This window comes from Sebastes umbrosus, chromosome 24 (genome assembly GCF_015220745.1).
Source record: "Sebastes umbrosus isolate fSebUmb1 chromosome 24, fSebUmb1.pri, whole genome shotgun sequence".
Taxonomy (NCBI): domain Eukaryota; kingdom Metazoa; phylum Chordata; class Actinopteri; order Perciformes; family Sebastidae; genus Sebastes; species Sebastes umbrosus.
In genome coordinates, this window is record NC_051292.1 from 1,733,840 (window position 1) to 1,757,837 (window position 23,998).

Sequence of the window (23,998 nt, forward strand, 5' to 3'; positions counted from 1 at the left end):
GTGAAGAAGAACCTTATTATAAGTCTTATTTTGATGCAAAGATTTGTTAATTAGCAGGAATTTAGCACAACAGAAACGTGAAAGCAGTGCTCTGTTGATTTAATTTTTCATAAAAGGTTTTGGAACAATTTTATTTTGCTTCTGGAGATGAACTGTGTATAAGTACCAGTCATATTTTGGTGCAACGATTTGTTTTATTTAAATGTGAAATTGCAATAAAAATATTTTGTCCCAAAAATGTAGGAATAATCTGGATTAATAATTGTAATTATCCTTTTGGCCATAATCGTGCAGCCCTTACTGTCAGTAGCTGAAGTGAACCGGAGGCTAGGACTGGGTATTGTTTAAAAATTGATGATACCAGTGAGGGATGTCACAATACCAGAAAATTTGTAGCCGACACCAGTACAGGTGAAATTGCGCGATTCTTTATACCCAATACGATACCGCAACAAAAAAAAACATGTACTTCAACATACACTCTTTTATCACAATTTGCATACTAATTGTGAATTTATTATTAATCCGTGATGATCCGCCTCAGGTTTCTTGCCAAAAACTACGTTTTACAATTACATTTGAACACATCCTGATAATGTTATAATTTTCCTTTGCCTCATTTCTACGGAATAGAGCTTGAAGGCACCATAATGTAACCTCCATAGGTTAGCTGTTAGCTCTGTTATTTAGCCAAACAGGACTGTGCTGCCCATCGGCTAACGTTAACTAGCTCTCCTCCTGCTGATTTCAACACGGAAATCTAATTTGTTGTTCACAATTCAGCATTATAAGGGACATTTGTTATCATCCCCAGGATGACGGGACACCATTAGGCTCAAGCGGCTGGAACAGACAGTCAAACAAAAACATCATGTCAACCTCTGTGTTGAGGCTAATGAAGCTCTCTCGTCTGCATTTCAACATCATCTTCACCTTCCTCTGAAAACCTCTTCTAAAAACACACATCTCCTCGTGTGGATCTGACCCTGCAGATCATTTTCTGCTGCCACTCAGTTTGACGAATAAAGGAAAGTTTAAGGGGATTTTTGAACGAGGAAAGAAGAAGAAATAACAGATAAAGAATTCATAGGTTACATCTTTTAGTGTCGCCACAAACGGCTCCAATGCCAACAACCGCCACAGACTTTGATGACGCCGTAATGACCAATCAGCGCCTGAACAAAGTGTGAAGTTCTGAGCTCTTGAGGAAGAGGGAAAAGGGCCGGGAGGCGGCTGCTGGAAGCGATTGTGTCGAGGTTTAACTTTGTGTCCACCACATGATTTATTTATCAACACGACGGCCGTTTTCATGGTTAGATTGGGGCGACGGGGGGGCTGCTGGGAAGTTAAAAAGAGTTGAGGGAGCTACAAGGAGCATACATGACCTCAGTTTGACGAGAGGGAATCAAAAAGATCACGATAGCTCTTGTGCCCACAACACTGAAAGGGAACAAATGGCTCTTTAATATTTCCATGCATACTAAAAGAAAAAAAATCATGAGGACGGTGATGAATAAAACAAAAAGAAGCAACAAGAAAGGGCTGCAGCGGCGGCGTCTTTGTGAGGCAGAGAGGAAATATGCGCCTTGTCAAAAGCCGTCGTCTTTTTATCTAATGGGTGCGGCGGCTGTAATGCATCCATGTGGCCCTCACTTTAATAATTGAACAGACATCGGGGCGGCACCTGCTGGGAGCCCAAATCATTGTCGCAGCTTTGAACAAACCGCTGTGACATTACGGCATCAGGCAGCGCCGAGAAATACAGACAGAGGGGAAGAGGAAGAGAGAAAAAAAAAGGATGCATTCGAGGCGGTGAACATGGCCTGAGGCTACGGAGTAATGAGCACATCTCCATGGAGACTTCACGCTTTCACTATTTGAAAATTGTTTCTTGTCTTAATAAATCCTAAATGTGTAATTTACTTGTGAAAGAGGAACAACAAAGCAGCTGACATCCCTCTCTCGCTGTCTTTTCCTCTGATAGAAATCACACCGTCCTCAGGTGGAGACGCTCACATCTCCTCCCTCCCTCCCTCCTCTTCCTCCTCTTCTGCTCCCCAAATTGCAAAGTCATTGAAATTCCTAGTCTGCTTTTGCAGGAATTATAAAACCTTCTGAATCAATTACAACATCAATCGGGCTGAAATCTGCGGCCGATGAATATGTATAAAAGTACACACACATGCGGCTAATTAAACAAGGCCGTCAGAAATCACTTCAGACAGGTCGTGCAAACGCACAGCGAGCATACATTAACCAGCAGGAAGTTCAGGCTAACAGACAGCTGATGCAGGAACTGAATGCTGAATGAACGGATATGCAAATTAGGTCGACTCAAAACAAGTTTTTTTTTACTTGTACCACAAAGAAATCAAGAGCAGAAGGCTGTTTGACTTCTTATTCTGGATGTATTTAGAATAAAATGTGTTCATTTCTGCAGCTGCTTTTTTAAAATAAGCCTTGTTTCGAGCTGAAGTTTGCCATATCAGCATTAATTATATTATTAAGGTGTTAATCGTGGAAAATGTGTTCTTCTATCCCATGCAGTGTGTCATACAGGAAGACAACAGAGGCTCCAAGGTATAAACAATCATGTCACAATCAGTTTGACAATGTGTACGACCTGCTCCACAACACTTACAGGAAGACAACCTGTTTTTTTTTGGCATTACTGAACATAAATGTCTCTCCTGCTCTCTTACCTTTATACGTCACACAGACTGCTGACAGGTTGGAGTTCAACATCTGACTGACGGGTCTCTTGGCACCATGATCGACAGGGTGACAATCTGGAAAGACACAAATGTCACGTTGTCAGGGATTGTGGCATAAAACGACCTAAAGGATTATGTTAAATACTGTAATGTGTATATGTCTCTATGCAGTGTGTAATGGCAGATACATGTTGGCTAGTGACCACTGATTGGACTATAGTGAACAACTGGGGTTAGATTAGACTCCCCTTTTTTATCAGATTCCTCAAAATTCTGTGATGCATCACACGCTTTGTGTCACATATGACAATCCATCTCCTGATTTCAAGAGATTTTAAAGTTCATCTCAACACGTGATGCCCAAAAGTGAATCTCCACTTGGTGATTTAGACTGATTTTTGAAACTATTTTCATATAAACATGTTGCCTCGTGCACATTAATGTGATTCTCCTGCTGGATAAGAGCCTCAAACGCCTGAAAATATTCACGTCGGATAAAAATCATCTCACTTTAATTCCCCGTCTCCGTTTCACTTGACACAAAGTTACCCGAGCATCTCGACAGTGGAGGAGTTTTATGATTTAAATTTGTTATTTTTGCGCTGTGCTCCTCGGCCAGTTGTCCCCGGGCCGTTCTGTCTCGGCCCATGTCTCCCGTCCTGAGATGAGCTGAGGGAAGGAAGGGAAACGGGGGAAGTAGAGCCCAGCCAAGAGGCCCCGGGGCCGCGGCCCTCTCTGGACCCCCAACCCCGGGTCACTGAGCACCTCGGGTCAGCCGGTCCCGCTCAGCCTCCTTGTGGGGGAATCGCCCGGCTACCGGATTGAGGAGGAGGAGGAGGAGGAGGAGGAGGAAGGAGGGAGGAGGAGGAGGAGGCTCCCCCCGGTGTCTTGTGTAATCAACATTTAGAGAACAGCTGGAAGGAGGAGGAGTGTGTGTGTTTGTTGTGTGTTTTCTCACGTTCGGATATATTTGATCTGTGTGTTTTTGTTGCGTGTGTGCACGTATAAACGGCTACTACGGCGTTAACAAGAGTAGATATGAGCTGGTGAACTACATCATTATGTGTGTGTGTGTGTGTGTGTATGTGTGTGTTTGTGTGTGTGGTCGGTGTGTATTCCCTGCTGGCCCTCAGTGCCCAGAGCGGGTTCAGTGTCGGGGTCTTTGCCCGCAAATCAAACTCCTCCTCTGGGTGCCAACATGCTCGTCTTTGGGTTCAACTGTCAGAGCGAAGAAACTGTGATTCACAGAAGAACGTTGATATTTACAGTTTAAAGTATCAGCGAAACCAAACCTATCGTTACATATACGTTCTATTTTACATCATCAACACTTGTTTGGGAACTTTTTTGCAACTTTTGGGCCTTTAACCCGCTGAAGTCACAGCTTTCAAGGCTCATTCTCTTAGTTTTTATGAATGACTCATCACTAACTGAACTGAAACCAGGCCCATAGAGAACACACCCAACATGCATTCATTTAAGGAGAATTAGACCAAATGCAGCTGACCCAAACCGCAAGAGAGAACATCAACACGTGGAGCAATACATGTCATTTTAACAGTGTGCTGACTTGACTATGACTTGCCCCAAACTGCATGTGATTATCATAAAGTGGGCGTGTCTGTAAAGGGGAGACTCGTTTGACCCATAGAACCTGAACCTTCACCTCAACACCCATAACTCGCGACAATTTAGCGTAAGTTTGGAGTGTTATTTAGCCTCTTTTGCGACAAGCTAGTATAACATGGTTGGTAGCGATGGATTCATTAGGTTTTTCTAGTTTGTGACTCCAGTCTGACTCGAGTCCACCCCTCTGTCTGAGAGCTGTGACCTTTATCAGAATGAAACTATCAGTTTGCACAAAGAGTTAAAATAAAGAATGACATTGAGCACCTGACGGCAGAGAGTTCCTATTGTGTTGTTTGTTTTGGATCTACAGTATAATACAGAGCTAATGCAACAGATCGCTCTGTGTCGCACAACATTTGAATGCACCATCTGACTAATTACAGCAGCGTACGATCAGAGAACCTGTGAGGACCCTGAACGTGGCCTTCCGGTCAGGAAGAGGAAGCAGCCTCATTGTCGCTGCCAGAAATAATAATTTCAATAATTTTCTATAATTTCCAGCATCTAAACAGAGCAAACCAAGTCAGGAAACAAAGCCGGGGCCCGCCAAGCTCCGCCTCCGCCTCCCCCAGAGGCCTATGAGAGCGGCTGCCATCTAAAAACAGCCTCTGCAGCTGGCGGCCGCAGCGAGAGGCGTGCTTTCAGCGCTCGCACCCGCAGTCGCAGTTTACTCCCGCTAAATGTATGGAATCAGGCTCTCGCTAAAAACTACAATTACAGGTGATATACAGATTGAAATCATAGGGGCCGCTTTTTTGTTGAGGAAAATTGTCCTAATGAGCGGTTTGGCGATTGGTGGGGTGGAGGGGAGGGAAGGGTTGGTGCTGCTGTTGGAGGAGACTGTGAAAGTCTTTCTCTTCAAGTGTGTGTGTGTGTGTGTGTGCTGGGGAGGTGTTGGGGGGGCATAAACAGCTGCACCTGCTGCTGCGGCGCACACTGCCACAGTTAATGATATCGGATGATATCATTAGGCAAAGTGCTCATAAACAGATGTTGGAGGCGCTGCCTAAACAGTGTCAGCTGAGCCGGTTTGCATTTCTGCGAACATATTATTTATATAGGGCATTTAAGTTTGTTATGTTAATAACCCCTCTGTTAACATGCAGGATGTGGCACAGGAAGAATTAAACTGCACTGCAGCACAGAGTTAAACTGCACCTCGGCGTCGCGGCGAAACCTCGGAGGCCGATCAGAGGTGTGAGGAGCTGACGGCAGGCTGGAGACGAGACCAGCTGAGTCTGATCCACATCCACCTGAGTTCTCATCTAGACCAGGAAATCATTCGAATTTCAAATTAAGACATAATTAGAAATTATTCTATTTAGTAAATTCAACACGGAAATTATCTGATTTTTACAGACATTTTAGATGCAGGTGAGTTTCCTGCTGGATATGTCAGAGTACTGCAGGTTCACTTTATGAATGACTTAAAGGGATAGTTTAGATGTTTAGAAGTGTGGTTGTATGAGGTACTTCTCCATAGTCAGTGAGCACCAGCACGGGAGCAAAGCAATGTACTGCTGCAGAACGGATTTTAGACACCTAAAAACATCAATATCAGTTTAAGTCATTCATAAAGTTCATTAAGTCTTATTTTGAAATTAGGATGAATTCCTGGTCTAGATGAGAACTCAGGTGGATGTGGATCAGACTCAGTTGGTCTCGTCTCCATCCTGCTGTCAGCTCCTCACACCTCTGATCACGATCATGATACTTTGCATGATACATGATACCTGCAAGGAATTATGGGTAAAATGTATTCATTTTAAATTAAAAAAGGATGTGATGTTATATTGTTTTAACTGTGGGGCATCTTTGAAATCACTAACACTAACTAGCATTAAGTTATTGCTTTAATAATGATAATATTGTTTTGCACAGTGAAATCTTCCTTATCCGTCCCCTTTTACACAGAAAAGTTGATTAGTTAGCTTGTTTACAAGTGTTTAAAGTTTCTGCTTGAGAACATATATCAGTATCTATATCTAACAGATCCAGCTGTACCAATAAACGTTACATTCTGTTAAGGATTTTCTTTATAATCAAAGATGATCACTTGGAAATAATCTCAATTTATGATCAAGTTTAAGCAAGATGGGCAGAAATTACAGAGTCAAGACCAGAACAGTCATCAGCGTGAGCTCTAACCCTTTAAATATAATGCACGTTAACAAGAGTGACAGACCATAATAAACTAAGACAGACCAGTAGAGTGAAGTAAACATCCAATACAACGCTGCTTACCAAAACATCATGTGAGTGGAGGAACGTCGCTGTCATAGGTCGGCTGGATGTCTGGATGCAGCTGCAGACGTTGCTGATCAATCTATGACAACACAAGAAAACACACTGTTTGATACTCAAAATAACTACATGAATGTGTGTACTTTAACTACACATGGCCCCAGGGGAGTAACTCTGGTACAGTGTGAGCCTTGCTCTGAAGAACTGAACCAACAACCTTAGAAATGAACCCTCTAATCCAGCTGTGTTAGTGCCTTGCTCTGGGGGATTTCACCCTGACGGCCAGGGTTCATGCATCACTCCTACAACCTATAACCTGTAATAAAACCTCCTCTCTGGCTGTGTTAGTGTCATCTGTCATATGATCAAGAGCTCACTGCAGAGTTAACCTTGTACACAGGAAGTACATAAAGTACCACTTATACTACTAAGGAAATCCGTGTACCTGAAATATGGAAAACTTTACTTTACTTTAATTGTTGTTTACACCATTACCTGACACAGTATCAACTTTATGTAACAGTAAATTATCAACATATTTAATCAGTTCATTATAAAGACACAGGAACAGAGACAACTTTAAACACTTGTTATATCCTCTCCTTTCTGTCTCCATCTAGATCTACTGAGAGAAACCAAGGTGAGCCAACAGCTGCTGCTAGTTTACCTCTCCTCCTCTCTCCACCTGTGAAGCTCATCTCAATCTGCTTTCAACATTTGTTTGGTTTTTAGGTTTATAGGTGGAGGGATGTTTGAACAGACATGGCAGATGGAAAGGTGTTTTATTTTTACCTTCATAATGTTTGTGGTGCAGGAGGAAGAGCTAAAAGAGCAGCAGCAGTGAAAACAATCCACAAACTTCTCTGATTACAATGTGATCCACCTGAGCTAAAGCACCACTTCCTCTCCTCCTTCTTCTTCTTCTGTTCATTTCACATCTGAGGTGCACTACTGCCACCTTCTGCTTCGGAGGTTGGTTCAACTCCTACCCATTCATATACTCAAATACAACAAAGAGAGAACTGCTGCATGTTGTCTTCAGTCTTCCTACAGTCGGAACTCCACACTTTGTAAAACTGCTTCAGGCTAAAAGTCATAATCACTTGTCTTTTTCTGTGAGGCTTTTAATGTGAAGGATCTACAGGAAGTGTTGAGTTTGAAAACATCATATTAGCTATGTTCCAAATCGCATATTTTGCTTTTTACTTTTAGTACGTACTGCAGCTGCCCTTACAAAGTATGCACTGTTGCATGCAGTATGTACACAATTGGGACGTACTACTTCATCATAACGCCGCCTTGAACTTTGACCCTCGTGTGCAGAGGATTATGGGTCAGAATAGCCAGAAAAGCATGCTGGCTTGCATACTTCAAAATACAACCGGATGTAGTAGGACATCCTGGTATTTTTGGCACAATGCATTTGACATACTATGTATTGGAACATAGTAAATCTTTTTCTGGCATACTAAATAGTGAGGTAGTATGAGTATTGGAAAGTGTAGAGGAAAACATGCATTATAACTCACTGGAAAATGTGCATTTTTCTTTACTGATTCTGGTTTTGATTTAACATTTGATGATACATATTTAAAGTATTTACTGCATGTAGACATGTTTCTGAGCTAGGGCCTTCAATCGATTAAAATATTTAATCACACATTTTTTATCTGTTCAAAATGTACCTTAAAAGGAGATTTGTTAAGTATTTAATACTAAATGGGAGTGGACAAATATGCTGCTTTATGCAAATGTATGTATATATTTATTATTGTAAATCAATTAACAACACAAAACAATGACAAATATTGTCCAGAAACCCTCACAGGTACTGCATTTAGCATAAAACAATATGCTCACATCATAACATGGCAAACTGCAGCCCAACAGGCAACAACAGCTGTCAGTGTGTCAGTGTGCTGACTTGACTATGACTTGCCCCAAACTGCATGTGATTATCATAAAGTGGGCATGTCTGTAAAGGGGAGACTCGTGGGTACCCATAGAACCCATTTACATTCACATATCTGGAGGTCAGAGGTCAAGGGACCCCTTTGAAAATGGACATGCCACTATTTCCTCACCAAAATTTAGCGTAAGTTTGGAGCGTTATTTAACCTCCTTACCGACAAGCTAGTATGCATCGCAAGTTGCGTTAATGCGTTAAAGAAATTTGTGGCGTTAAAACAAATGAACATGTTATTATCGAGTTATCTTTGATGGCCCTAATTTGAACATACTGTACTGTGAAGCCTGCGTAGATTACGTATGTCGTCATGCTTTCTTGCAGCTCCAGTACAGATATAAGTTTACATGACAGTTTAGTGCAGCAATAACATACAAATATATTCAAGTAAAGAACTGCAACGAGCTTGACGCACCTTGGAGGAGGAGAGCATCACGCCTCACTTTTAAACAGCACTCATACACGTGTTAACAGATTTATGTAAAAGGTTAACGTCCTTGTGTTATTCTGCTCAGGCGCTGCCATTTCACCCCCCTCATTTCCACCCCCCACCTCCCTGGCTGGAAAAAGGGGGAACAGGCGCCCATTTCCCTGCCACCATTATGCTCATTTGTCCTGTCAAGAGAATGACAGGCCGGTTGACTCTTCCCCAGATACGACCATTAGGTAACGCTCTGTCATCTGACAGCGAGGCATTCTGCCGCTCCCTAAAAACCCCCTAATTATTTCCTTCGCCAGAGACAGGCGGCGGCGGGTAGGTAATTTTTAACCTTTCACGTGCACCTGGGGAACCCTCCTCCGGGGAGCCAAGGTGCCTGTGTGGCATTCAGTCATCAAAACATGACCTTTTATGGCCGTTCGGAGAGCAGTTGGCACCGGGTGCCACGCGCCGGCTAATGCTAATGTTGATGACTAATTTATGCATCAGCCGACCGCATCTGCAGCAAGTTTAGGGTAGCAACAATGTGTGATGGAGCGGTGAGAGGGGAGAGGAGGGAGGAAGGGGCATCAGTGCAGAGCAAGCAGAGGTGAAAGGCATTTTGGGGGAAGGGGTGGGGCTTTGGAGACACCCGGTAGCCTGGCACGGCAGGGAATTCAGGGGGCTAATTATGTTGCAGGGAATACATTCGGCGTGACCAGCGAGCCTTTTTAGAATTTGTCTAGCGCAATCTGACTAACGTGGCTGACCTTTACTTTTTTTTAGCCCAAATTGCGGGAGACCAGAGAGCATGCACGACGTGTGCATATTCTATGACCTCATTGGCTTTTTTCTTGTGTGGCCAAATGCTGCGCAGCACCTTTCCTACCCGAGAACGACGGGTGTCAAAAATCAGCTCATCACATGTGATTTTTAAAGCTTTACAGTAGATGCAACAGCACATTTACAGGTTTACACTCACAGATGACTGGTCTCTCTCGGCTGAGGCCTTTTTTAGCCAGAGTGGCTTGTTAAATGAGGATGAAAAAAAAACATATTTACTTTCTTTCTGGGAGTGAGATGAGAAGATTGATGCACCTCTCATGTCTGTACGCAACCCTGTCTCCTACAAAATGACATTCAAGTTACATTTTCAATTAAGTTCCGAGGGAAACGTATTTTCTCCTGGATTACAGTCGCAGTTTTCAACACGTGGTTAAGATTGTAAATTGAAACAAAACACAACAAAACTACTTAGTTAGGTTTAGGCAACACAACTACTGGGTTAAGTTGCTTGTTGTACTACATCACTCGCTGCGGCCGTCTGCGGACTAACAACGTTGTTGTTTGTGATACGTCAAAGACAAACGTATTCCACGACAAAATACAACAGCAGACTTAGCTTAGTATAATGACTGGAAACGGGGAAACTGCTAGCCTAGCTGTCCAAAGGTAACAATAAAAGCCACCGAAGAGCACCTCTAAAGTAAATGTCCGTTCGTAGTTATACCTATGAAAAGTAATGCACGGCAATTCATATTTATTCCACAAAATCAATTAACTAACCAAAATCACGGTCTTCTCCTAAACCTAACAAGTAGTTTAAAAAACTTAAAAACGTGCGTAAGATATCAAACAAAAAGTAGTATGAGGATATGTTGGGAATAATTATAAATAAATCTGTTTTTGGATTTAATGATTTGATGATTATTTGAGTTATTTCCACGTCCGTAGCAGAGAAACGGATGGGTGAGAAGGAGCGAACGCCTCCTGCTCCGTCAGCCTGTCTGAGCGATGGCGACGGGGGTGACACAGACATTTATGTGGGAGCATAAAATAAAAAAAGGCACAGCCTCGGGCTTTACAGTCAGCTGACAAAAACGCTGCATGTTTATAATCTCCCCCAAAATTCCTGCAAGTCCATAAATTGTTATTATCATGAAGTGTTTGGTGGAGCAGACAAATGGAGGTGTTGGGGTGAAGACGAGATGAATTTCATGCAGCAGGAGAAGGAAGCTAATCGGATCAGAAGTAAGTGATGGTGCTACGCTGCTTGATGATTTGTATGAGTCCTCCTCTGCTCGCTGTGTCTGTATATTCATTGTCAGCCAGAGAAAGATGCTGATGAACTCTTTGTTTAGACAAATCAGGAAATTACTTATTTTGCCGGAAAGCGTGATTTTTTATTTTTCTCTCTCACGTTGTGGAGAAAGGTCACGGCGAAGTGTTTCCCTCGGAGCAACAATAAAACACAAGTAAACACAAAGCAAGACGGATTCAAGCCGCCGTACGTTCACGCAGCCATTAGTGATTTATACTGGGTCTGTAATCCCTCGCTCCGGCCGCCCTGCTGCCATTAAGCCTCCAAATTACATGTTCTATCAAGAGCAGCCGCTCTCACCTGAGTATTGGATTACTGAAATAAAATATGAATAATTAATACTGAGAAATAGGTTCCTGGCAACAGGAATGGCTGCAATTAAATAATGAGCATTATGTTTCTTCTTCTGTTTTTTCTCTCCTCCTCCTCCTCCTCCTCCGGTGTCGTTTGATCTTCTCGGGTATCTCTACCAGGGGAGTCGGTGCATCCTCTTCTTCTTCGTTGGTTCTTCCTTGGCTGGGTTGACTCCCCTGGCCACTGGGGCGAGAGACCTGCCTTCCGCCTGTGTTCTCTATTCTTCCTCCTCCTCTTCTTCTTCATCTTGTTTTTTCTTTAATAAGCTGCCGTTAAATAAATTAGAAAATACCCACCCAGGGGTGATCAGACGGCCACAAACCCTTGTCATCTGTCTCCCGGCGCTGCCAGGCAAAAGAGAGCAAGGGAGGGAGGGAGAAGAAGAGCCAGGATTTCTTCTTCTTCATCTTTTTCTTGGTATTCTGTCAGAGGTGAGAGGGAGGAAGAGCGAGAAGAACAGGCTCGTTTTCGCCCTGCCAGACAACCGAAGGCGATCCGCCATTTGCTAAAAAAAAAAATTCCATACATCCATATTTATTTAATGCGGCGAGGGAATACATAAGGAGGAGAGGAAGGAAGCGAAGGAGACAGACAGAGAGAGAGAGAGGAGGGAAAAAAACTTTGCTACATATGGAGTGCTTCTTACAACTAATCAGCAGACTGTTGGTGATTGGGGCCGCGGGCGCCAGGTTGGCTCCAACCAGAGTTAGCACAGTGCCCAGGTCTTTGCTGCAGGCTGCACAGGTTGGCCTCAACTCTGCTGGGGAGCAGATGGCGAGCCAAAGCTTGTAGTCACACTTACCTTCCCCACTAAATCCCTAATCCCTCCGTGGACGCTCCTCCAAGGCAGGTTTTTGGAGGCAGAAATAGGGGTTACAATCTGGACCGGCGCAGCGCCTGCCAAAACACTCACAACACAGAAATGCAAATTAACTTATTTGTGTTGTCCGCCAGCCAAGGCGCCGCTTCTTTTGCGAGTAATTAAGATACCTTGAAAAATATTTGTAAAAGATCAATAATTTGAAATGGACAAATAACAATGCAGAGAAAGAGAGAGTGGAAGAATAAGCGAGGGGTGTGGAGGATGTTTTTTTATTTCGGTGTTTACCCCCTCCTCTCCGTCTGCAGCCACCAATCACTCCCTCCTTCACCTACAGATAGGACAAACTAGTCCCTCAGGTGTCGGCGCCGTCGACCTTCTGAGGCGTTTGATTACGGCCACTGGAAACAACCAACTGGACGTCAAAGACACGCAGAGTTTCTGTTGAATGTTCCTTTAAAGCCGGCAGCTTGAGGCCGCACAAAAAAAACAGAAAGAAGAAGAAAAAAAAGCAAGCGCCCCCTGAATCAGTAACTGTTAGAGGAGGCGTAGGAGCCTCGGTGACACCTTTCAGCTGTGCTAGTTGGCTGGTGCTTAAGCTACGCGCTAACACACACACACATACACACACACACACACACTGTTATTAGCCTGGTGTCAGCAGCACTAAATGGGCTGCAGATGTTAATGCACTGTTTTAGATACAGTGGCAGGAAAAAGAGGCAGAGACGGCCCCATTCAGACGCAGAATAACTAAATAGAGAGAGAGAGGAACACATTCATTAGTGAAGAACACGCGCTGGATAATAATTCAGAGGTGATGCATTATAAACAGGACTGTTTAAACACAGTGGGCATGTTTAAAATCTGAGAAACAGACAATGTGTAGCTTTTACTTCTGTTTATTAGATCAGTCACAGTCCGAAGAGGCTTTTTGTTTAAGTCAGGCAGGACATCTGTATCTCCAAGTTTCATCCAAGTGTTGACCTTTATTTATATTAAATAAATAAAAAAAAGATTTCCATGCCTTTGCCTCTATTGCGATTGTCTCACAGGTCTCCTATGCTTGAATTAAACTGGAAATTGAGGGATTTTATTTATGTTTACAGTATAATTATTACAGTATATTCTGCAAAAAAGCATCCTCTTCATGCATTTAATGCTGAGATATGTTTAAATGCAGTTTGGGGTATTTTTCTTAAACCATTTGAGAATATTGTTTCTCTACATTGGAGTTGAAATCAGCTGATTTCATGAGTCTTGTTTTTTTTTTAATGCTTGTTAAGGAGGATCATTTTTTAACTAGAAGACATATAGGTTGCTCTGTATTTGCCAGAATGATATGCTGCTATACTGAATGTTTATAACTTTTGCAAAAGGTAAGCAAAATGTTTATTCTTTTTATTTAATTGCACAATTGGATCTCCTCCCAACACACAGGCGCAATCTGATTTATCATATTCTATTAGCTGTGAAGGTTAAAAATGTAAAATTAAAATGATTCAATATGTGATTAATAAAAGTAATTCACTTTTTCTTGCTGTTAGCATCCCCGCTAGATAAACTCAGCATGGCTAGCATGCAAAACAAAACTAAAATCTGTACACTTGACTGCCTGTGCCGACTGTTACTACTTCCTGGAAGATGATTATCTGGTGAAAGTTCACTGGACTTTAATTAAATAATATATTTATGCACATTTAAAAAATATTATCAAATTAAAAATATAGATAGAGATGAAAACGTACATTTTTATTAAATTATTATGAGTGTTAAAATAAATCCAGGTTTATTTTTAATCAGTTATTTTTTTATTGTATTTAAGTTGTTAACTTTTATTATATTATTTTTTTAATAATCACCTATTTCATTGTATTTGTTAGTAGAATTTTATATTTGATTATTTTATAAATTACTTATTTTATTGTATTTAATTTGTATAATTTGTATCCGATTTTACTGTTAATTTATTCATCTATTTTTATTTTACTTCACACTTTTACTATTACTGTTATCCTAGCTTTTAATTCTATTTTATTATATTTTTATCATTTTATTTTCTCGCTTGCATTGGTCTCAAATTGTCAAATTGCTGAATTGTTTCATTCTTTTCTGTTGTTTTCACAGTCCACACTTGTTCCGTCTTATTTTGGCTTGTCAGTCATCTGAGAAGCAATCTGAACTGCACTAATTTGTGTTGATAAAGTTGAATTGATTGATTTAGCTATTTAGAAACTAAAAAAGAGCATCAAAAACATGATTAATAATATTTAGCTGTTGTTCTGGGTATTAACCTCCGATAGAAAGCTCTATAATTCTTGTTCACATTTGGATTATATCTTTAAAACATAAAGTCAGAACCTATTTGAGTTAAAATGACTCAGTGAAAAAGCTCCGTCTTTACCGGTATTAAACTGTTCTGGTGTCATGTCATCCTCCGGCAGCACTCGGCGCTGTACAGTAAGTCTGAGAGGGTCTGAAAGGCCTCTGGGAGCAGCCAGGCGGATCAAACGCCCTCCCCAGTATCCCACCAGATGTCCTTACTGGGACGGGTTCAGATGGTCCCAGCGAGCGGCGAGGGAAAGGTCAGAGTCACACAGTGGGTTAAACTGGACCCATCATGACACTGGGCAGCACCGGCCCGCTCATCGGCAGGGATTATTTCAATTAAGGCTCACGCTGGTTGAACGCGGGATTACAACCGGGTTTAGAGTGGCAGGACGCATCTGAACACAGCACACGCTCAGACAGCTCCCACAGATTATACGGCTGAAATGGGACAGTCATAATTAGCATTAAAACGAGAGGTCATTTTCTATAAAAGGATATATTTTAAAAAATATTTTGAAGTAGGTTGCATACAGAGAATATTTCTACTTTATTTTTTTATCAGTCGGTTACATTATTACAAATATCATTTTATTTACTGCTTTAATTTTAATGTTTAATTTTGTTATAGTGCTCATAAGGAACCCCATATTGTCCCGACTCAATACCGTTCTGTGTAGCTGGATTTGTTATTTAATTTGAAGAATTATTTCAGTATTTTGCAGGTCTGTCCTTGGATTTCAGGCTTTTTATATATACTTTTGTGTGTCTAAAAATGTATTTCTATAAAAAAAAAGTTGCAGAAGTATTTAAAAGTGGGATGATTTGTCCCTTTTTCTAAATATTGTTTCATTATTCTCGCAAGCTGCACTGAAAATGAGTTTTTTGGAAACGAATTTGACCCTTGACCTCTGAGTTGTCTTGGGAATTAATCCCTTTTATTCATTCTTCGCACTCCCACACACTCTTACACTGTTGGAACCACACATTCTTGCACTATTTGACACCCCGTTTAAAGTAACAACCTGACCTGTTTATACTGTAGGTTTAACAAACAAAGTTTAGCTTTGTTTTCTTTCTTTACGCTGTATGTCTCTGAGCATCCTCCTGTATATTTATCCCTTAAGTAACTTTAAGTTTGTTAAAATCATCCTGTTCCACTCTGACTGACAGCATCGTATATATTCTGCACCATGTTGGTCCAGCTCTTCTTTGACACCACACAATGTTTACACTGAGCGAAAACTCAAAGGACATATCTGGTATCCTGAAAAACTTCTCTCCACTACAACTTGAATATATTTCTGTATATTTGAACAAATGTTGGCTGCACAGTATGACATTACATTTAACAAAACGTGACCTCAACTTGTCAACCTGATCTCACAGGAAGGCGTATAAATAGCACGACATTACAAGGACATTCTGCGTGTCATGAGGAAGCATTTTAGGCTTTTCGCGTGTCATTTGTACGCCACACGACAAAACTATGGTAACAGCTGCAGTTAGATTTAGGTAATAAAACCACTTAGGTTTAGGAAAAGCATCTGGGCTTAAAGGAGCAGTGTGTAGGATCTGGCGTTATCTAGCGGTGAGATTGCGGATTGCAACCGACTGAAGCCTCTCCCGTGGTCGACGCGAAAACATGAATGGTCCTCTCAAGAGCCAGTTGTAGGTCATTTGGATAAGAGGGCCTGTGCGTAGACTGTGTGAAGGAAGAGAGAGAAAGCGGCGGCAAGTAACGTTATCGACTCCAGCCCAAGCAGGAGAAGTTAATATAGTTTGGTTTGTCCGTTCTGAGCTGCTGTAGAAATTTGGCGGTACAACACGGTGGACTCCGTGAAGAGGACCTGCTCCCTATGAAGATATAAAGGGCTCAAAAACACAATGACTCTTATTATCAGATTATTATACACTAAAGAAAACACATTTATTAATATGATATATTCCATTTCTGCCAATAGATCCCCCTAATTGTAGTATGTAGTAAGTAAACTAAGTAAAATATGTACGAAAAACATGTCACAAACATCACTAACGTAACATACAAAACATAACATCTGTCTCCTGGTTAAAAGTTGCCACTAGCTCTGAGCGTAGCATATTTACACTGATGCATTACATTGCAGTCACATGGCGTACAAATGACCAAAAAGCAAAAATGGCGTTTTAATTGCACGCTAAATGCCTTTTGCATTATCCCGTCATTCATATGCCTTTTGGGGTGAACGGGCTGGACATGTGGACAGGCAGAGAGCCGGGTGATCCACCATTAAAGGGTGATCTGTGAACCTGATACAAGGATAGTGATGGAAATAAAAACTTAAACTGCCGATTTTTCACGCTGTTACTACATGTGAAGTTGATTAAGACAGTGAAGCTCTGACCTCTGACCTCTCTGTGGAAGACACAACAGATAAAACCTCCCCTACAGGGATCAATAAAACATGACATAACTCTTATCAAAGCTACATGTTAAAACCAGTAAAATGAGGGAGAGAGAGACGGGGGTCCTCCCAGAGGGATAATTACCTCCCATCTCTTCTTCTTTGCTATTCATAGATGTGCTGTTGCTATTATTGGCAGAGAAGAAGAAGGAAGGTGGTATCACATATTGAGTGAGGAGCATCATGATGATCATGAAAGGTAAAACCAGCCAATGAGAGACTATTAGCCTCTGCCCCCTGCGCTGTATGCATGGCATGATTTGGACATGAATAGCATTACCGCCCGGCTGCCGTTCAGCATTCACGGCGGCGACCGGCGACTCCGTCTGGCATTTCACCTGCGGACGGTCCGGATTGATTGAGATGCGTCGGAGGAGACGCGGCGAAGCCTCACCTAATTGGCCCCGGAGTCGGCCCTAATTCTTGATTCTCAGGGACGTCCACATTTCAAAGCAGCGGCCGGATCAATTAATGGACCAGTAATGTGTCTCATTTTCATACAAGGCGAGAGTCTTGGGTCGGGGAAAATCAGATATCAGCCACCTTCGACTGAGCAAAGGCGAGAATCACACGGAGTTATGTGAAGAGGAATTCAATATGAGAGCAAATAGCAAAATGAATATTTTTTGTCTGGCTCTTATTTCTCCTCAACGTTTTTTACTTTAACTCATCTCATTCAAAAAGTCAAAAAATCTCTTCTTCCTCTGTGCCATAGAGCTCAGTGTCAATTACAGGTCGTTACATGCATACAGTCTTTTCAAAATAAACTTCCGTCTTCACAGGAAACTACTTAGTTATGTGGGAACTTAGTTGCGTAACTTAAGTACAGAAGTTATGTGACAAATAAATCAACGTTGACTTCTGGTTTCATCATACAGTGTGTATAAGAAGTGGACGTAGTCACTGTGACGTCACCCATTGGTGTGTGGACTGCCGCTTTAAGTACCATTAAATGATTTGAACCTTAAAGGATATTTTGCATGACAATATGCATCAGATTTTATTCCTGCCAGCTCTCCAGTGCTCCTCCATGATACAGCCGGACACGGTTGATTTGTAATAAAATCCCAGCACCTACTGTAAGAATCAGAGGTGTAACGGAGTAGCTGGCAGCGTTTCTGTGCTCCGCTCCGGCTCTGACAGCCGTAACCACGCAGCACTTTAAGGTAGAGCAAGGTAGCTACACCCCTGCTGTTTGCTCAACGGCAGCCTGTTTGAAATATGAATGAGCAGCCCGTCTATACATCATGTTCGCTGACATGTTGTATTAAAATTTATGAACGACTTCATCAAAAAGCACTTTCTGCCAGACAGATTTGCCCTGACATCGGAGTTACATGGCTGGTTGGAGCCTCAGATAAATGTGTGTGTGTGTGTGTCAGTGGCTAAGTGTGAAATTATGTGCACGGTGAGCCAGTGTGTGTGTGTTCAGGGAATCTGCAGCCTCACTAAACCAAAGTAAAGACATTTTAACAACACAGTAAAGGAAATAAATAGCAGAATAAAGCAGAGCTGCAACGATTCATCGTATCGATGTGAGGTTCATGTCCAGTGTGTGTATCATCTATCTAACAAAGAAAAATAGAATTCAAAAAAGTTAAAAACTGCTATATTAACTGATAAAAGTGAACAAAACTCAACAGCAACTAGTTAATGATTTACACTGACAGTGTGTGTGTGTGTGTGTGACACTGCGTGTGTGTTTGGGTTATGAAATAATACCTGTCATCTGTCGACTGCTGAACCCTGAAAAGGGGGCAGGTTTTCCAGGTCAGCCCGCCATCTGTCAGCGCAGCCCTCTCCTGTTCCCGCACATTAGCACCTGATTGGCTGGAACCGGCCTGAGGTGGGCGGGGCCACTCGCAGCCTCCCCCCCCCCCGCTGCTGGGACCCAGCGGAGGCGAAGGCAGTCACATGCAGACCCACTAACAGTCGCTGAGGAGCTCCCGCTGTGCACGCCGACAAGTGTACGGACCTACAGTACATAAGCATGGACACACAAACACACACAGGTGAATGACAAATGTTCTAACTATATTTGCATGTAGAAATCCTGAGGTAAATGCAAATTATTGCACATTTCTGACAATGTTTTTAGTAAATAAACACAAATAAATCAATATTTAAAGCATTGACGCCCCACTAGGGGTCGCCAAAACTTTACAACGGGTTAAAGATATACAGTTGGCCTTTATCTCAGCATCTCATTCATTTCTGAAATTGTTATTTTTAAATTTTTAATTATTATTTAAGATATAAACAGGATAAGGGCACGGTGAAGTTATATTCACGGAGCCTTCCCTCTCTGCTGAAGAGCCTCGTTCTGCATTAGAAAAGTACGCAGATAAAACAAGCAAATAGAATTATTTAATTGCTATTAATCGCATGATTGTCCATAGATAATTGCAATTAATCACAATTAACTTGCCCCAAATTGCATGTGATTATCATAAAGTGGGCATGTCTGTAAAGGGGAGACTTGTTGGTACCCATAGAACCCATTTACATTCACATATCTTGGGGTCAGAGGTCAAGGGACCCCTTTGAAAATGGCCATGATAGTATTTCCTCGCCAAAATTTAACGTAAGTTTGTGGCGTTATTTAACCTCCTTCACAACAAGCTAGTATGACATGGTTGGCACCGATGGATATGATACAAGTATCTTCTTCTACTCAAAATCGCAAGTTAATGCGTTAAAGAAATTTGCATTATAATTGCGTTAACTTTGACAGCCCTTCTTCTAATAAAGTTTGTTCCGTGTGCTCCAGTGTGTTTCGGACCCGGTCTCTGAAGTCTCTCCTATTATACAACTACTGTATACGTTTTGAAGAATGCACAATGTAAAGTTCTCAGACAGCGTTGTCTGTAGAGGAAGCAGGTCACACACATGCTGGCTGAGGGCAGAGAGAGAGAGAGAGGCTGTTTGGTTTTGACAGCTGGCATATTAATCTTCCAAATTTCATATAAAATGTGGTTTGAATCTGTGGTTGTTTCCATATAGCTGGATCTCTGACTCTTGTATGTGTGTCGGTTAATCTTTACACCCTTAATACACACAGGCTGTCATAACAGCACTGATGAGCAGAGATGGAGGTCAAACGATAGATAACTGTGCACATTATTATTTTGTAATGTATAAAAAACAGAGGCTCCCTCCTTCCTTCCCTCCCTCCCTTCCTCCCTTCCTCCCTCGCTAGTTCAGCTGTCTGGTCAATGGGACCGGGGCAAGTAGCCAAGCATGTACAGCCAAGCCTCCCCCACCTCCTCCCCCCTTCCTCTCCCATCCAGACGGCCTCCTGTTCAGCTGCGCCGCTCGCCGCAGGTTCCAGCCAGGTCAGATGTTCAACACGAGCGACAACATGTTCGCTCCTCACCGCTGTTTACCGCGCCGGGCTGTCAGCTCCAACACACGGAGAGAACTCACAGTGATGGAGAAGACTCTCAAACAGCATTTACGACTCAAAATCTCTCTAGCAAAACCCAAACTAATGAAGTCCTGCTAATTAAACATTAACAGGTTTTATAGACTAGCAGCGTAGCTGTAGTCAACAACACTGTGTGGATTCACATGGCCTGCTCTGGTGAGCGCTTATTGAAGATTTACAATATTTCTGACCAGTTTTTAAATCAGAATTTACAGAAATAATGACAATAAATAAACTTCTGTTTTACAAAGATGAGATAGTATCACTGGACATGAAGACAACGGAGTAGAAGCGCTGCTGGTTATCACATACAGGTGCTCTTTGGATGCTTATCAGTCTTGAGAAGGGATCATTGCATTGGGAGGAATATGCTGTCAGAAAAGTACAAAATGCAACTCTCCTTCAAAAATAATTCAACGCACACTGTAAAGATTGAGCTAAATTAAAATGCCTTGTGTTTAAAATGACCAATGCATAGTGATCGACAGGTCTTCATCAGGACAATGACCCTTAATGCCAGGTCAAATAAAGGCATTTTAAATTTGCACAAACTCTACAGTGTGCCTCGGATTATTTTTGAAGGAGAGTTGCATTTTGCACTTTTTTAGAGAACATATTCATTGAACAAGAGAGTATTTGTCTCTGCATCTTGGCTGCAGAAAAATACATATATTAACTGCAAGATTAATTTTGATTTGACATTTAAGGTAGTCATTTTGTATGTATGTACTGTATAGACTGTATATACACAAATACACCTCGTGGTTCCACTCAAGAAAAAGTAAATGCATCATTTTGTTCATGCACTCTGACTGTTAACATCTTGTAAATACAGACAGGTGGTGGAAGGTCCAGAACCAGAAGGTAAAACATCACTTTGGACGTGATATCAGCGGTAAAGGTTTTAGCGCATCAGGTGACCGAACATGTTAACACACATCTTGGACTCATCTACAATTTATGTGACGTGCAAACGAATGCGTCTTTTTAATAATAGAGGGGTTTGAATAGATGTCAAGGAGCAAAGGGTTTGTAGCTTTTAAACAGCCTTAAAGTGCTTCAGAGGAAATATAACAGAACCAAAGACAATGTAAACTTTAAATGGCAATACTTGAAGTTTTAGTCCTGGTTGATTTACAATTTCTATTTTAGTGAAAACAAATACATTGTGCTCAGAGTTTAGCAATCTGGAGTATTGTTGTTGATACACGAGCATAGAAATAGAATAGAAAACTTATATTTCTATATGCATGATCTTTGAATTTTGTGCACATGTCCATTTTTTTGTGTGTGTTTACAATGGAGTTGCTCAATCACCATTATGTTACCTCATTTGACTATAAATAGTGACTTCACAGACATTTATTTAAATACAAATCTTCGAGATTTCCACTTTAAAATGTAGGAATGACAAACATCTTCAGCCACTTGTTGACATCTGAGCTAATGAGGATTGTGAGATGCAGCTAATAAGCTAATAAGTAGACTATTAGTTCAAATTAAAGTCAGGAAAGTTAAACTTTAAACCTTCTGTTCAACCGTCTCTTTTACTGCTCTAGATTCTGTTTGTTGCCCTCGTGCACTGACACTCTGCACACTCTCACACTCTCACACACACATACAGACACACACAGTGCAGCGGTGGCCTGAGTCAAAGGTGCAGGGCTGCCCCGCTAGCCGCCCAGGTGCAGAGCAGATAGGGTTGCAGCGCGTAAACGGCTAATTCCAGCACGGCTGTGGGAACGCCAGCTGCCCCCGTATTTCTCAAAATCTGAAATTGTTTTGGATTCGCGCGCCAACAGAAGGACTCGACATGCAAGAGTGAAAGCAGCTCGTTTCCTGTGTCTTCCCACGTCAATAAAATAAGTGCTCGGTACCGTGGCAAAACCGAACTTCTGTTCTCCAGCCTCACCCCCCGCCGTCTCCTCCTCCCTCCCCCCCGTGTTTGATAGATGATACCAAATGTATTTGAGCTTTATCAAAGCGGGAGGACTCGAGCAGAAAATATGCATATGTTTGACCATTAAAGCCTCGCACAATATTGACTGTACTTTTCCAGGAAAGTCAAACGGTTTTGCTGCATTCCTGCTCAATGTATGCAACCTTTAAACCTTCTGCACACTCGTTTCTGCAAATGAGAGTCGCAGTTTGAGTCGTAACGAGCTGCACTTTCCACACAGTCCATGCAACCTTTAAACCTCTGCAAACTTGCCTTTGTTCGGCTGCTGCAGACACACTTTTAGAGCTCATTTACAAAACATGATGGTGTTTTTGGAAAACCAAATGATTATTAGGTTTAGCACATACAGTGGAGCGGGGTTAAAGTGCTCTTCTGTTAAAAAATGTGCAGCAATTTCCTTTGAAAGTTTTATATAATGTGAAGAAAAAACCATCAAGTACAGGTCCAAATTAAAAAGATTTTTTTAAATATCTTTTCTTTTAAATGAGTTGTTTTCTTTTTTCTTTTCTTTTTAATGATCAACTATGTATTTTTATTTAATTATTTAATTTTAATTAATCTTTTACTAGAAATAATTTCTTGTTTTTCAACATTTTTATAATACTTATTTAGTTATTTTATCCTATCTGTTATTTATTAATCTTTTATTTGTAATATATATTTCTAAATGTTGTTTACGAATGATCATATTTACATTTGTGTATCTTATATTTTGCCATTTGTAACTTGTCATATTATTTTTGTTATATTTTTTTTTGTACTTTTATATAAAATTTTTTGTGAAATCATATTATATTTTTTATTGATTTATTTCATTTTAATTTTGTCACATTTATTCTGTTTTTGCCCTGAAAAAAAATGTATATTTAAAAAAATTTGAATTGCTACCCTAATTTATATACAGTAAATACATGTACATTACGTAGGTTAAAAACATTTCATACAGTAACACACTTTTTGAATCGCGTGTTTGAATCCCTAAAGATCACGTGGAAACTTGTTGAAACGCAGCGACTCAACAGCACAGCAGATGCGTCAACATTCAACACTGTCGATGACACCGTGTGGCAGCGGAAACACAAACCGACTGTTGATGTCGTTTCCGCGGCAGCTTGTGAATTTTTGGCGGGCAGATGTTATCCGTCAGGCGTCGGTCGACCTGCGAGACGAGATGAAACAGTGTGGACGCCGCCTGACCCGCCGAGGGAAGAGGCTGCGAGGAGGACGGCTCGCCCCGGTGGCCTTCGGGAAGATTTGGGTTGTAGACGGATGGATGTGGACTGAGATCAGCAGAATGGCATCTGCTTTACACACCCACACACACACACACACACACACACACACTGCTGAGATATTAGTATTCAGAGCAGAGCTGCAACTGAGCAGCTTCTCTGTGTATTTGTTCTTTTTTAAGCAGCGAGGGAGCAAACTCACTTAACTTCACACTTTAAATTCCCCTTAACCTCTTTGACTCTGCGGTCGTTCCATCATTATGATCTCATACTGTTCGACAAAACACTGTTTTAAACTTTTACTTTATTTGATGCTAAAGTTTCCAAGAGAATCAAATGCATCAGTGTCTCTTTTCAT

The 23,998-nt window shown here is 41.5% G+C and overlaps 1 long non-coding RNA gene across 1 annotated transcript in view; it reads right to left on the reverse strand.

Annotated features, from left to right (window-relative positions):
* The window catches only part of LOC119483672, a 77,163-nt gene that overhangs the window by 42,036 nt on the left and 11,129 nt on the right, over positions 1–23,998 (reverse strand). Inside the window, exons 2-4 of the long non-coding RNA XR_005205770.1 lie at positions 18,744–18,996; positions 6,588–6,669; positions 2,703–2,789 (exon numbers count right to left, since the gene is read on the reverse strand). This is a non-coding gene — a long non-coding RNA (uncharacterized LOC119483672). The remainder of the gene's footprint in view (positions 1–2,702; positions 2,790–6,587; positions 6,670–18,743; positions 18,997–23,998) is intronic.